At 47.6% G+C, this 13,950-nt stretch overlaps 1 long non-coding RNA gene across 1 annotated transcript in view; it reads left to right on the top strand.

Annotated features, from left to right (window-relative positions):
- Window positions 1-12,212: 12,212 nt before the first annotated feature.
- LOC148474995 (uncharacterized) overlaps window positions 12,213-13,950 on the top strand; it is a 56,157-nt gene continuing 54,419 nt past the window's right edge. The window contains exon 1 of the long non-coding RNA XR_015872787.1: window positions 12,213-12,375. This is a non-coding gene — a long non-coding RNA (uncharacterized LOC148474995). The remainder of the gene's footprint in view (window positions 12,376-13,950) is intronic.

Below are 13,950 nucleotides of genomic sequence, written 5' to 3'. Positions count from 1 at the left end.
ACCCCCCCGGGGAGGTTAGGTTTAGGCTACAGGAAGGGGGTTTAGGGTTAGGCATCCCAGGGGGGAGGTTAGGCCCAGGGGCTGGCTGGCAACTTTCAGCCTGGGGGCAAACACAAGCAAGTGGCCCAGCAAATGCAATTTTAACAATGGGTCTGACAATAATGTTGGGGGTGTGGTTTACGTAAAATCAGGTCAATTTAAGGCTGTTTATTGCGGTGGGACGATTTTTAAAAAAAGAAAAAGGCTTAGACTGTGCTAAGGTCACAGTAGATATAGGGGTCTCTTCATGGTGAGGTGTTATTCAGCTATGGCCACTACCGTCCGCCTGTGTCTAGCCGCCGGTCCGCCCTCGCCTCTGCTTAAGCCTCTCACTGACAATTACAAAATGACCAGCAGCCTGTGTGTGTAGCATCTAATAATGCCTGTCCTGCCGGATTCTGGCCCAAAGCATTCAGCCTGCTCCATATCCTTCAGGTAAATTCATGTGCTCTGGTGTCTCGCAGTCATAGGGGAAAGCTGTACGTTCGTGTGCTTGCGTGGATTGGGCTGCTGGAGACATGGGGCCTGATTCAGAGGTGGACGCTAATGCGTACGCAGCCATGCTTCCCCACGCTCGTAGCTGTGAAAATATGCTAATGTTAGCAAAGATCACCCGAGCATAAAGACGCCCACTGATGCGTTCCTACTTGCGTGCACGATCGCATGCACGCATAAATATCGGTAACATCAGATAAAGTGGATGGAGATAAAGTACCAACTAATCAGCTCCTAACTGTCATTTTTCAAAACACAGCCTGTAAAGTGACAGTTAGGAGCTGATTAGTTGGTATGTTTTCTCCATCCACTTTATCTATCTCCAAGTATTAGTACACAGACCTCTTAAGTTTTTTATCTGTTATTATTATGCTGTATGCACAGCAGTTACCAGTTAAAAAATAGTGATACCGTTGAACTAATGCAAGTTATGGTATCTTTGCGGCCCCCTGCTGGATGTGTGTTGAAGATACGGAAGTAGCGTAAACTTCAGGAAACACTATTCGGACCCTGTGGGCTCGCCGCGCTCGGCACGCTTCGGGCACAGTGGTTCGCTTCGCTTGCCACATGGATTTATTCTCCCTGCATGCACACTTGTATAGCAGGGAATGACGTTGGATGGTAGGGACTGACGTTTGACACAAGCTTATAAGCCAGTGTCCAACATGATTCCCTACCATCCAAGTGGCATGGAGGGGGAATAAATCCATGTGCAGAGCGAAGCGAGCCACCGTGCCCGCAACATGGCGAACGCAGCGAGCTCGCAAGCGTCCGAATAGTATTTCCTGAAGTTTATGCTACTTACGTATCTTCACTGAATAGTGAAGATATGCAAGTAGCGTAACCAGGTGCCGCAAAGATACGGAAGTACCGTTATAACCAATTTTTTGTCACAAATATTCAACAGAAAAAAATTAAATATCTCTCTCTCTCTCTCTCCCCCCCCCCACCTGGTATGAGTGGAGAAGACAGGAAGCAGGCTCTCCACTCTGTGAAACTCATCTCTGCCCTCAGCCCCTCTGACTCTCACTTCCATGGGTGCCATAAAATGTAGTTTTTCAGGTCCTCTTCCCACTCGATAAGCCACGCCCCCTTTTCCCATTCTCCAGCCTCTTGGGTTTCTGGGTAGAGAAACCTGGCTCCACATTGGTCGAAGGCGGCCATCTTTTTGTAGTCTCTTATGGGGCAGCCATTTTCTTTTAGTCCCTGCACTTCAGTCGAATCTCTCTCTAGCTGGGCAGCGGCTGGGGAGCAGAAGAAGCATCCTCTGCCTGCCGCAGCCTGGCGGCCCTAGAACACTGGATTGCATCGCCCCGGGGGGCAGGTGGCACCCTGCCCCCCGTCCCAGTCCGCCCCTGGTTAGACCCCCCGGGGGACTTAGGTTTAGGCAGCGGGGAAGGGGGGGTTAGGTTTAGCCACTTAGAGGGGGGATTAGGGTTAGGTACTGGGGGGGGAGGTTAGGGTTAGGCACCCCTAAGGGAGGGTCAGGGTTAGGGGGTAGAATTAGGTTAGCTAATACTTATCTGAACACGATTGGGATTTCCACTGCTGCCGGGATGCTGGTGTCGGGATTCCAACCGCCGGACATGCGTCTGGCAGTAAATCATACCGATTCCATTTTAAAAAACTTTTCTCTTTTTGTAGTGTGTTATTAGTCCAGTCCATTGAAAACATGAATGAAAGCCTAGGATACAATAGCAAAATAGGGACAGGATCGGGGGTGATCCACTGAGAAAGTATAGTCTTCTTTGTGGCTACAACTAGTTTATTAAGTAATATACAGTTACCCTTTGACAAAAAAGTGGAGTATGTTTTGGGACACCAGAAAGCCCAGATTTTATCAATAATAAACTGAATTTTTAACTCTGTTTTAATATAAGTTTGAAGTGATTTCCATAGTGTCTGTACCTCTGGGCAAGTCCACAAACAATGTACAATGTCTGCCTCGGGTGATCCACATTTATAGCAGTTAGAGTTAGGAGCATCCCATATAAGGAACTTCAGTTTGGGTGTAAAATAAGATCTATGCAGAAGTTTTTGATGCATTTCAGCATAAAGGGGCCTATCCACTAGCAGACTGTGAAACGACTGCACAATTACGAAATTATAATCGTGCAGTCGTTTCACAGTCTGTGCTGTGCCTACACTGAGCGATCAGCCGTTCAGTGTAGGCACCCTCCCTCATCCCCGAACATGGCCAATCTGTCATTATCGGCAGATTGAACACAGAAAAAAGGAATTTGCCCCCCAGCATACTGCAGCTAAATCAAAAATACTTGAATCCTACATGATAATAGAAATTCAGAGGTATTGGTTACATACATTTGCAAATATATGAATAAGCGCTGGGCCGACGTCAAGGCTTCTCTATACCAGCATCCCTAACATTAAGGGGTTCACGTCCGAGAAGCAAGGCACCCCAAAAAATTCCAGCCAAGGACCATCCCAAGGGCATCACACAAAAAGGGGAAAAAGGTGATAGTGAAGTGTGAAAGGATAGATGTGTAAAGATAAATCAATAAGTGTTAATGAAATGTAAACAAATTAAAATGACATAAATAATATACAAACGAATAGAGAAGTGAAAAAATATTCTATGTGAATTAAGGGGTGATGCCATGAGAAAGGTCCAGCCAGAACAACCCCGGGGGCCCCACTCCCAAACGCTCACCCCAAAATAATTATTGCTACATAATAGTAGCACCCACTCTGGGTCATATAATTACAAATTGGTGTACTGCATGATAACAGTACATGCATGAGCTGAGAGCTAACTTACCTTGGAGGTACCCCAGAAACCTCCACATGGCACTATAAGGATCAGCACCTCCTCCTAATATTTATTTATTTTTTTTTTTTTTGATTATCGGCAGATTGACCAGGCATGTTCGGGTGATGACAAAAATGACCACTGGGAGCTCGCATCGCCAGTTGTTTTTGACATTAAGCTGCCCGATTTGTGCCCGATTAACAAGCGATTGAACAATAACAATGTCGTTATCGTTCAATTGCTCTGTTTAAAGGGGTAGCGGATACCCGCCTTAAGATATAGAGCTCTAAACCTAACCCAGCCCCCCGCGCGGCTGTCCGCAGCGGCGCCCGGCATCCCTTCGATCGGGATGCCGGGCGCCGGTCTCCCGGCGTCGGTAAAATGACAGGCGTCTGGATTTAGACGCCTGTCATTTAACCCTCGCCAGGATAAAGCAGTCGGGAAGCCGGATGTCGGGCTTACGTCCGCCGGTTTCCCGACTGCATACCGCTCTGTGTCCAACCCATCACAACTGAACCTAAGCATGGCCAGTAAGCACAGTCTTCTTAATGTAAATCTTGCTGAGCATCTCAAATCATTTTTGCGGCCGGATCACCCTTATCGATACAATTGGCTTCATAGCCGTCATGACCATCAGCGCGCAATTGGAACAGCCCTATCCTTGATGCAAACGTGTCTCCGCGTACACGCAGCACTACATAGCACAGCTACACCCCTTCAGCTGCAAGTGGAGATGCAGCCGACCTGTGTAATGCAATACTGTACATAGCCTGCAGTTGCGGATACTCCACTCCGGAGCATGCTCAGGGCCTGATTCAGACACGCTCGCGAGCGAATGTGGGTCGATGTTGCCCAAGTGCGCATGAGCACGACGGAGGCGGCTCTGTCGTGCGCATGCACGAGACCCGAATAACGACGGCCAAGCCGTCGTTATGGGTCTCGCACCAAAGGGGGCGTGCTGTCGATGGTGATTGACAGCACGCCCCCTTTGGTGGGCATGGCTGCCCAGACGGAGGCGTTCCCATGGGAACGCCTACCATCTGAGGCCGGCCCCACTGACATCACTAGTGATGTCAGTGGGAGTGCTTTTGGCTCTGATAGAGCAAAAAGCACTCCAGGGCTTGCGGCAGCGAGACCCTACCGCAAGGGTCTCGTCGCAACCCCGATGGTCGCGATGGTCTTGACCATTGCGACCATCATTTTGGCCGCTCGCTATAGCTGTGGGTGGCGACGCTACAAAAACTAGGAGGGACAGCCCTGATTCAGAGCGAGCACTCTGTCAGAGCGTCCAGCTCTGAATCAGGGCCTCAGGGCCTGATTCAGACCCGCTCGTGAGTGAGACCCTACCGCAGGGTCTCGTCGCAAGCCCGATGGTCGCGATCGCGACCATCTTTTTGGCCGCTCGCATAAGCTGTGGGTGGTCACCCACAGCTATGCGAGCGGCCAGGAGGCCGCTCCAATAATAGGTAGGAGGGCCCTGATTCAGAGCGAGCGCTCTTGTCAGAGCGTCCCGCTCTGAATCAGGCCCTCAGTGCGGAAACATGAAAAGATATATCTGCAAACCGTCTTGTGTTAACCTTTGCGTCAGCCGCATTGGGATCCGTCAAGTAAAGAATTGCGCTGAAATAGATTATTAGAATTGAATTTGGATTTAATTTATATCTTTTTAGCAGGCTCGACAAATTTTTGTCAAATCTAGGAGCCATCTTAAAAGTTTAGGAGCCAGACCATCGTCCATTACCAAAATATATGAAAGCTTGTATAGACCACCACACATGCCCTTTCAGTGCCCTTCAACCTCCCTACATACAATCAAATCACCACACATGCCTCTTTAATGGTCAACATGCCCATACCAGCCCCTGTAATAGTGACCCCAAAAGTAATGCTTCCTGTATTAGTGCCCCCAGTAGTAGTGCACCCAATAGTAATGCCCCTGTAAAATTTCCCCAATTAGTAATGCCCCCAGTAAAAGTGCCCCCAGTAGTAAGGCCCCTGCAATAGAGCCCCCAGTAGTAGTGCCCCTGTAAAATTGCCCCTTGTAAAAGTGCCCCCAGTAGTAAGCCCCTCGTAAAAGTGCCCCCAGTAGTAAGCCCCCTGTAATAGTGCCCCCAGTAGTAAGCCCCCTGTAATAGTGCCCCCAGTAGTAAGCCCCCGTAATAGTGCCCCCAGTAGTAAACCCCCTGTAATAGTGCCCCCAGTATTAAGCCCCCTGTAATCACCCACGCACGCAGGGGGGGTTCTGAGTACCTAGGAACCCCCCCCTGCCCGTTGCTCCATCACCGCCGGCCTGTCATGCAGTTGAACCAAATAACTTTTTTTTTGTAAAGAAGAGACACTGCCTGGGCTGGCTGTAGGGGGAGCTGCAGCGCGCAAGCCCCTCCCAGTCAGTTCCCATAGTGGCACTGTGACCAGCAACCTGAGTGGAGGGGAGCGCTTGCAGCCGAGACACCGTGTCCAGTACTGCCAGCGCTGACGAGTCCCGAAGCCGCACGACGTAGGCGGGGGTGCCGGAGGGGGGGGGAGGAGGGAGGGAGGATTATGTTTAATAACTGATGCCAGCACACAACTGTATGCACTTGCGGAGGGGAAGGCGGGCAGGGCGGAGGATAGTATTTAACAAATGATGCCTGATTACTGCTGCATTTGCCTTTGGGGGGGGTTAATGATGCCAGAGGACTGCTGTATTTGTGGGGCGGTGGGGGGAGGATAATGTTTATGATGCCAGAGGACTGCTGCATTTGTGTGTGTGTGGGGGGGGGTGGGAGGGGTGATTATATTTAATAAATGATGCTAGAAGACTGCTGTATTTGTGGGGGGAGGATAATATTTAATAAATGACGCCAGAGAGAGGACTGCTGTATTTGGGGGGGGGGGGATGATATTTAATGGTGAGCACAGCGGTGTGTGTGTATGAGTGTGTCGGTCAGTGTGTGTGTATATGTGTATGAGTGTGTCGGTCAGTTACGTTTAGTTCAAATGTTGAAATTTCACTGGTAGTTTACATTTTGTTTGTACATACTGTTACACATTGTGCATAAGCAAGTTTTATGCCTTGTTATTTATATTATTTATTGTTATTTATATTAGAACACTTGAAGTACACAATAAAGTGTATGTTGCAGGCTTATTGGTGCATACACACGGTCAGATTTTTCCCTCAGATATGAACGATAACGATTTAAAAATCATTCAGTCGTTCATATCTGAAGGAAAATCTGACATATCTGACATGCCTGAACGATGGACGATGAACGATGCGCGTTCCCGAAGGTCAGATAACGATATCTGACATCTGATGTGTTTGCAGTCAGACTTGGACGATTCCATTCATTTTAATGCAGTCAAAAATCGTTCAAATCGTTCAAAACTTTGGTAAAATCGTTCAAATCGTTCAATCGTTCATCTGACAAATCTGACCGTGTGCATGCTCCATTATTCTGGTTAGACTTTTTTTGTCATTGGTTCTGTAACTTTTTATTTGGAAACCCCCCTTTCAAAATCCTGCGTTTGCCACTGGTAATAGTGCCCCCAGTAGTAAGCCCCTTGTAAATGTGCTCCCAGTAGTAAACCACTTGTATATGTGCTCCCAGTAGTAAGCCCCCTGTAATAGTGCCCCCAGTAGTAAGCCCCCTGTAATAGTGCCCCCAGTAGTAAGCCCCTTGTAAATGTGTTCCAAGTAGTAAGCCCCCTGTAATAGTGCCCCCAGTAGTAAGCCCCCTGTAATAGTGCCCCCAGTAGTAAGCCCCCTGTAATAGTGTCCCCAGTAGTAAACCCCTTGTAAATGTGCTCCCAGTAGTAAGCCCCCTGTAATAGTGCCCCCAGTAGTAAGCCCCTGTAATAGTGCCCCCAGTAGTAAGCCCCTTGTAAATGTGCTCCCAGTAGTAAGCCCCCTGTAATAGTGCCCCAGTAGTAAACCCTTTGTAAATGTGCTCCCAGTAGTAAGCCCCCTGTAATAGTGCCCCCAGTAGTAAGCCCCCTGTAATAGTGCCCCCAGTAGTAAGCCCCTTGTAAATGTGTTCCCAGTAGTAAGCCCCCTGTAATAGTGCCCCCAGTAGTAAGCCCCCTGTAATAGTGCCCCCAGTAGTAAGCCCCCTGTAATAGTGTCCCCAGTAGTAAACCCCTTGTAAATGTGCTCCCAGTAGTAAGCCCCCTGTAATAGTGCCCCCAGTAGTAAGCCCCTGTAATAGTGCCCCCAGTAGTAAGCCCCTTGTAAATGTGCTCCCAGTAGTAAGCCCCCTGTAATAGTGCCCCAGTAGTAAACCCTTTGTAAATGTGCTCCCAGTAGTAAGCCCCCTGTAAAAGTGCCCCCAGTAGTAAGCCCCCTGCAATAGCGCCCCCAGTAGTAAGCCCCCTGTAGTAAACCCCCTGTAATAGTGCCCCCAGTAGTAAGCCCCCTGTAAAAGTGCCCCCAGTAGTAAGCCCCCTGTAATAGTGCCCCCAGTAGTAAGCCCCCTGTAATAGTGTCCCCAGTAGTAAGCCCCCTGTAATAGTGCCCCAGTAGTAAGCCCCCTGTAATAGTGCCCCAGTAGTAAGTCCCCTGTAATAGTTCCCCAGTAGTAAGTCCCCTGTAATAGTGCCCCAGTAGTAAGCCCCCTGTAATAGTGCCCCAGTAGTAAGCCCCCTGTAATAGTGCCCCAGTAGTAAGCCCCCTGTAATAGTGCCCCAGTAGTAAGCCCCCTGTAATAGTGCCCCAGTAGTAAGCCCCCTGTAATAGTGTCCCCAGGAGTAAGCCCCCTGTAATAGTGCCCCCAGGAGTAAGCCCCCTGTAATAGTGCCCCAGTAGTAAGCCCCCTGTAATAGTGTCCCCAGTAGTAAGTCCCCTGTAATAGTGCCCCAGTAGTAAGCCCCCAGAAATAGTGCCCCAGTAGTAAATCCCCCGTAATAGTTCCCCAGTAGTAAGTCCCCCGTAATAGTTCCCCAGTAGTAAGCCCCCTGTAATAGTGTCACCAATAGTAAGCCCCCTGTAATAGTGCCCCAGTAGTAAGTCCCCTGTAACAGTGACCCAGTAGTAAGCCCCCTGTAATAGTGTCCCCAGTAGTAAGCCCCCTGTAATAGTACCCCAGTAGTAAGTCCCCTGTAATAGTGCCGCGCAAACGCACAAAAAAAACCCAACAGAATACTTACCTTAAGCCCCGATCCTGCGTCCGCTGCCGTCCACCACTCCTCGGAACTGTGGGAGAGACGTCATGACGTCTCTCCCATAGTGCCAGTGGGGGGGAGGGGAGCGGACGACAGAGCTCAGGAGTGAGATCTGACTGCCGCTGCGGGGAGTCGGGCGTCCGCTTGTAAAATTTCAGTGGGCGCCCGGCAAATGGAGCTTCCCTGCGGCGAGGGGGGGGACCTTTGCAAAACTTGGTCAACAAAACTAAAATCTTAGGCCCTCATTCAGAGCCGTTCGCTATTTGCGTTCGTTCGTTCAAAAACAAGGGGCGGCTATGCAAATGATCCGTTCGCACATTGCAGTCTGTTCACACCTCTAAGTCTGAACGAGCGAGCAAAACATACGCTCGTTTATTTGATAAAAACGCCCCCTGGCCGCTCGCACCATACGTCATGTCCGCTATTTATTAGATTAATCGAGTACATCGAACAGGATATGAACTGCTCGCTATTCTTGTGGTTGTTTTTTTCAACCGCTATTTTGCGAGCAGTTCTGAGTTTAAAAAAAACAAGTGACGTGGTCATTGACGCTGCTGTATTAATTATGCACACCCATAAAACGCCCGTTTTGACCTTTAAGCACGCCTGCGATCGGATCTCCACTCCCTGTTTTCAAGCACCTTCCCCTGTTACCACCCACATACGCCTCATTCTGTCACTCAAAATAGCAGGCACTCGCTATATTGCGTACAAATGATTTTCGGCCGCACTGACTGGTTCGCGCATGCGTACTAAAAACCGTACGCATGCGGAGATGTGCGAACATCGCTCGGAACGAGCGTACTGCCGCTAGCGAGTGGCTCTGAATGAGGGCCTTAGTCGCCATGGTGACCGGGATTTGTCGAGCCCTGTCTTATAGTTCATTTACAGTTAATATGAAATGCATCAAGCCAGAATCCCCCTGTATTGCTCAGGCAGGAAAATCATTTTGAATAAAGGTTTAGCCAATTTGTAATGAGAATATTTGGTTCTGCAGTTCGAAGGGGTGCGTTACATTTAGAATGTTGACACCAGAATGTCAACAGTCAACATGTCTACATATCGATTTCCAATGCACTTTTCCTCTAACACCAACCCTAACTGCAGCCTAACTCTAACATCAGATGTCGACATTATGTAAATGTCTACATTATGTCATTATTGCGACTGTCGAATAGCGACATTCTTTACATGTCGACATTCTGCATGTCGATATTCAGACCACGTGGACATTCTTACTGCATACCATTCAAGTGTCCCAAATTTGTCTTCATTCTATATTGAGATCCCATCCGCCTCCATATTCCCAGTCACAAGCCGTCATTGATAGATCTCTGTATTTCTGGACGCAATTATTAATGAAATGTAAAACATTACCTGGCTTGAAATGTTTCTGCTTATATAATGATGGCTTAGCCTGGCATTGGTTCCCACAAACTGGCACTGGCAGGCCATTCACATTTCCCTCAGCCTGCTTTTTGCTTCCAGAAGGCAGGCAATGACGTCAGGACATCTACTGACCTGTTTTACTGCACCCGCTGCTCGCTGGGACCTGCCAGCCTCATTCATCTTTTAATGCACTGATTCATGTTTAATACCCTCTTCAGAATAAAGATACCGCTGCTCTGAGCCAAGCCAAGCTTACTGATAACATCTTTGGCACAGTTACCCATCCAGCGGAATATAGTTAGGATGCAGCATACCCTAAATATCTCATGTGTCGGCTCTAGTGAGGCTGCAGCAGTGCCAGGTGTCACTGAGGATGAGACACATAAAGCTAGGTGTCACACAGGTTGTCTCTCCTGGGTTAAATGGCACATTTCTACTCAGGTTATATACATTTAGATGGCATAGTGCCAGGTTTAGTTGTGTCAAAACCTTTGTATGCGGAAACGAATGGCAAGCAAGAGAAACCCCCATGCAGTGGATACACACAGCTGCTGGTATTTATCATCATTATTATTATTTATTTATATGGTGCTGCAAGGGTTCTATAGCGCCTTACACAGAGATAGAACATGCAGCAAGATTCCATAGGTGCAAGGCTACATGGTATTGGCAGGTACAGGTGTAACGGAATTTCTCCTGTGCTACAGGCTGCCCGCCATCGTGTAACTGTAAAGATTTTGTATTTGTGGTACATTTTGTTTTCTAGAATTACGGAACAGACCTCATTAAACATGCACAACTATAAATGAGTCCAAATAAAACAAGTCTTCATATGGAATAGTCATGGAGGAACCTAACCCTAAAGGGCAGATTTGATGGGCCATGTGGTTCTTATCTGCAGTCAAATTCTATGTCTCTATGAACATTCATCAATAACATTGACTCAGACATGCCGACATCAGTATTATCCTACGGGATGTAGTCGGCGTCCCAACAGTCAGAATCGTGACGCTCACTATACCGGCTGCAAGATCCCCATGGGTCAAAATTCTGCCAACTTGAAATGGTAAGTATCAGGGCCGTAGTTAGGGTAGTGCAGCCGGTGCTATCGCACAGGGCACCAGAGGTCAGGGGGCGCTGTTTATGCCTGTCAAATTTCTGTTTATTATCGTTCTCACTTGTAGCTTCCTCTTCTTTTATTTCCAGCATCTCCTGGCCCCTATCTCTACCCTGGCCCTTCCCCGTGAGGCCATGGCCCTTTTTTGGGTGCATTATGTCCCTTTGAAAAATGAGGGGGGCACCAATGCTCTTTCTGGCACAGGGCACCAAAAAGTCTAGTTATGGCTCTGTTAAGTATGAGGGAGAGGGTTAGGCTGTGGGGGTGGGGGTATAGGGTTAAGCTGCGGGAGGGGAGGGTTTGGGTAACGAAGGGGACTGTTAGGGTCAGGCTGCGGGGGGGTGGGGTGTCGGGAGTTAGGGTTAGGCTGTGGGGGGGCTTTGGGTGAGGCTGCGGGATGGGTGGGTTAGGTTTGGGGTTAGCCTTAGAATGCTTATTGAAAATCTCGTCCATTTTCACCGTCAGGATGCTGAACGTTGGGATGCCGTACCTAACCCTTATTCTATACCTTATTTGTCATTTTAAATTGCACCTCTGGTAGTCTCTAGTGAATAAATAAATTGTTGTTGCACAAATATTGGTTTACTACTTCAGTTCACAAAATGGCTGCCTCCACGTTGTCATGTTGTCAGGTGCACATTTAAAAGTAATAAAAAAGAAAAAGAACAAAAAACAATTTAACAGACTGTCCTATAATCTGGATCTCTTGACCCTCTAGTTCAAGATTGTACAAATACCATAGGCTGACAGCACTTGTTGCCTTATCATGTGTCACCTCAGAGGACGAACGTCAGACGTTACAGGAATGATGCGCGGCCACGTTGGAACGCTGACATTGGGTTAGTTGGATGAAACCAGCCAGCTCCATATAGTAATTCATTCTCCCTCAGCCCTTATAGCTGTCGTATGACATCCCTTTCCCTCTAGCAGGGATACTGAGAACCCTGGGAATATAAATGATGATTTGGATACACTGCACACAGGCACGCATCCCTTGTTGCTGAATTGGATTCCTTATAGCACTCCAGGCATTTCCCACCTTCATTCATGATGTATGTGAGGGAATGTTTCATGTGGCCAGGAATCGGTCCTGTGGTTACTCAGCAGAGACAGTGAGCTGCAGAGACATTTTTTTTCAGCAATGTCCTTATAAGGATAGCCCCCTTTAAGGGAGATGGATGATAAAGGGGTGGGGAGCATAGATGATAGGGAGGGAGAGAGAGAGAGAGAGGAAGGGAGAGAGAGAGAGAGAGAGAGAGAGAGAGAGAGAGAGGCAGCTACAGTTTGCTGGCCTGGACTGTAGGGGATGAGAATGTTTTAAATAGCATGGAATATGTTCACATAGTCACACAGCACTGCATCACTTCAGAAGGGCAGCTTCCCTCCAGGCAGACAAGGTTAATGCACTATTGATCACAATCAGGTAAGTACCTCTTTGCCAGAGTGGCTGCAGAATTAATAGGAGAGCACCATTTTTTTTATTATATATATATATTTTATTTTATTGACACATGGATGAACTGATTACTTACAGGGAAACCCAAAACATGTTTTTTTTCAGGTGCAGCGATTTGCAGATGCTCAGAGGTTATAATCTGTAGGAAACTGGTACCCGTCAGGGTCATTAGCACAGCCTGCCTACCCAATGCTGATCAGGCTGATCACTCTTTTCTTTTGACTGCTGAAGAGGTAGTGGGTGGGGGTAGCAGTGTGTGTGGGGGTTATCGGCATTGCAGATTGGTCTGTGTTAGTGTGAAGTTGTAGCAGGGGTGCAGCATGCCAGGGATGAAGGACTTGGTTAGTTACTACTAGCACAGTGGATGCCTACCTGTGCCCCTGCACTTGTACATGCCATGCAGTGTCATCTGCCAGTGTTAGTGTGAAGTTGTAGCAGGGGTGCAGCATGCCAGGGATGAAGGACTTTGTTAGATACTAGCATAGTGGATGCCTACCTGTGCCCTTTCACTTGTACATGCCATTCTATGCTGGCAATGACTCTTTGCCAAGTTGGTGCAGCGTTACATATGAATTCTAAAGAGATGACTTTTGTATGTGCAACAGTTTAAGTTGTCCTTAATGGTTAATTGTGTAAATCAGGGGTAGACCTCATACACCAAGCTCCTGTCAGCAATCATCCGCATGCTTATTGTAGTTGCTGGAGCTTGTTGTTCCTAAACACTTGTAGTAATAAGAGATTGCTAGATTGGGAGTTTTTGACCAATAAATGCCATTAGCTGCCAACATTTTAAATACTTTGCAAAGATCTTCTGCTGGTGAGGTGAGCAGGTGATTGTATCCCGATTGTACCGTACACCTATTCCTCTTTACACCGTACCATAGTCCAGAATAGTGCATATACGTAGTGCATCGCTATCACTTACTGAAATCTGTTTAGGACAAGTAATCACATTAAGGATATAAAATAAGACCTCTCCAATACAACTATATTAAATATTATCATTGCATAACCAGATACATGCCTTGAACTATGGAAGATTAAACACACCTTTGGCTTAATATAAACACACAATTGTGGAATAACTTTTTTTGAACCCAATGTATGTGAATATAAGAAACCTCATCCGTTAAGTTAGTAGCGTGTATTTTTTTTATTGTTTTAAATGCTTAAAACATACTAGCCAACTTTTTTAATGTTCCCTCCTGGAGATTTGGCAGGGTGGCGTCAAGGTGGTAGAACAGGGGGGCGTGGCACCACTACATATTATGTCATTGTAACCCTGCTTCCACTATACAATGGTTCATTATGCAGTATTCTGCAGCGTGGGTGGGACCACAGTGAATTATGGGCCTGATTCAGAGCCGGACGCTATTTGCGCTCGCTCGTCCAGAAAAAGGGGCTGGCTATTTAAATTAACCGTTCACTCTTTGCGGTCTGTTCACGCCTCTATGTCTGAACGAGCGAACAAAACATGCGAACGTAATTTAAAAAAAAACGCCCCCTGACCGCTCGCATCATACGTCATGTCCGCTATTTATT

This window comes from Taudactylus pleione, unplaced genomic scaffold (assembly GCF_031769625.1).
Source record: "Taudactylus pleione unplaced genomic scaffold, aTauple2 ptg000790l, whole genome shotgun sequence".
Classification (NCBI taxonomy): domain Eukaryota; kingdom Metazoa; phylum Chordata; class Amphibia; order Anura; family Myobatrachidae; genus Taudactylus; species Taudactylus pleione.
This window is presented reverse-complemented; position numbering and strand designations above follow the sequence as displayed.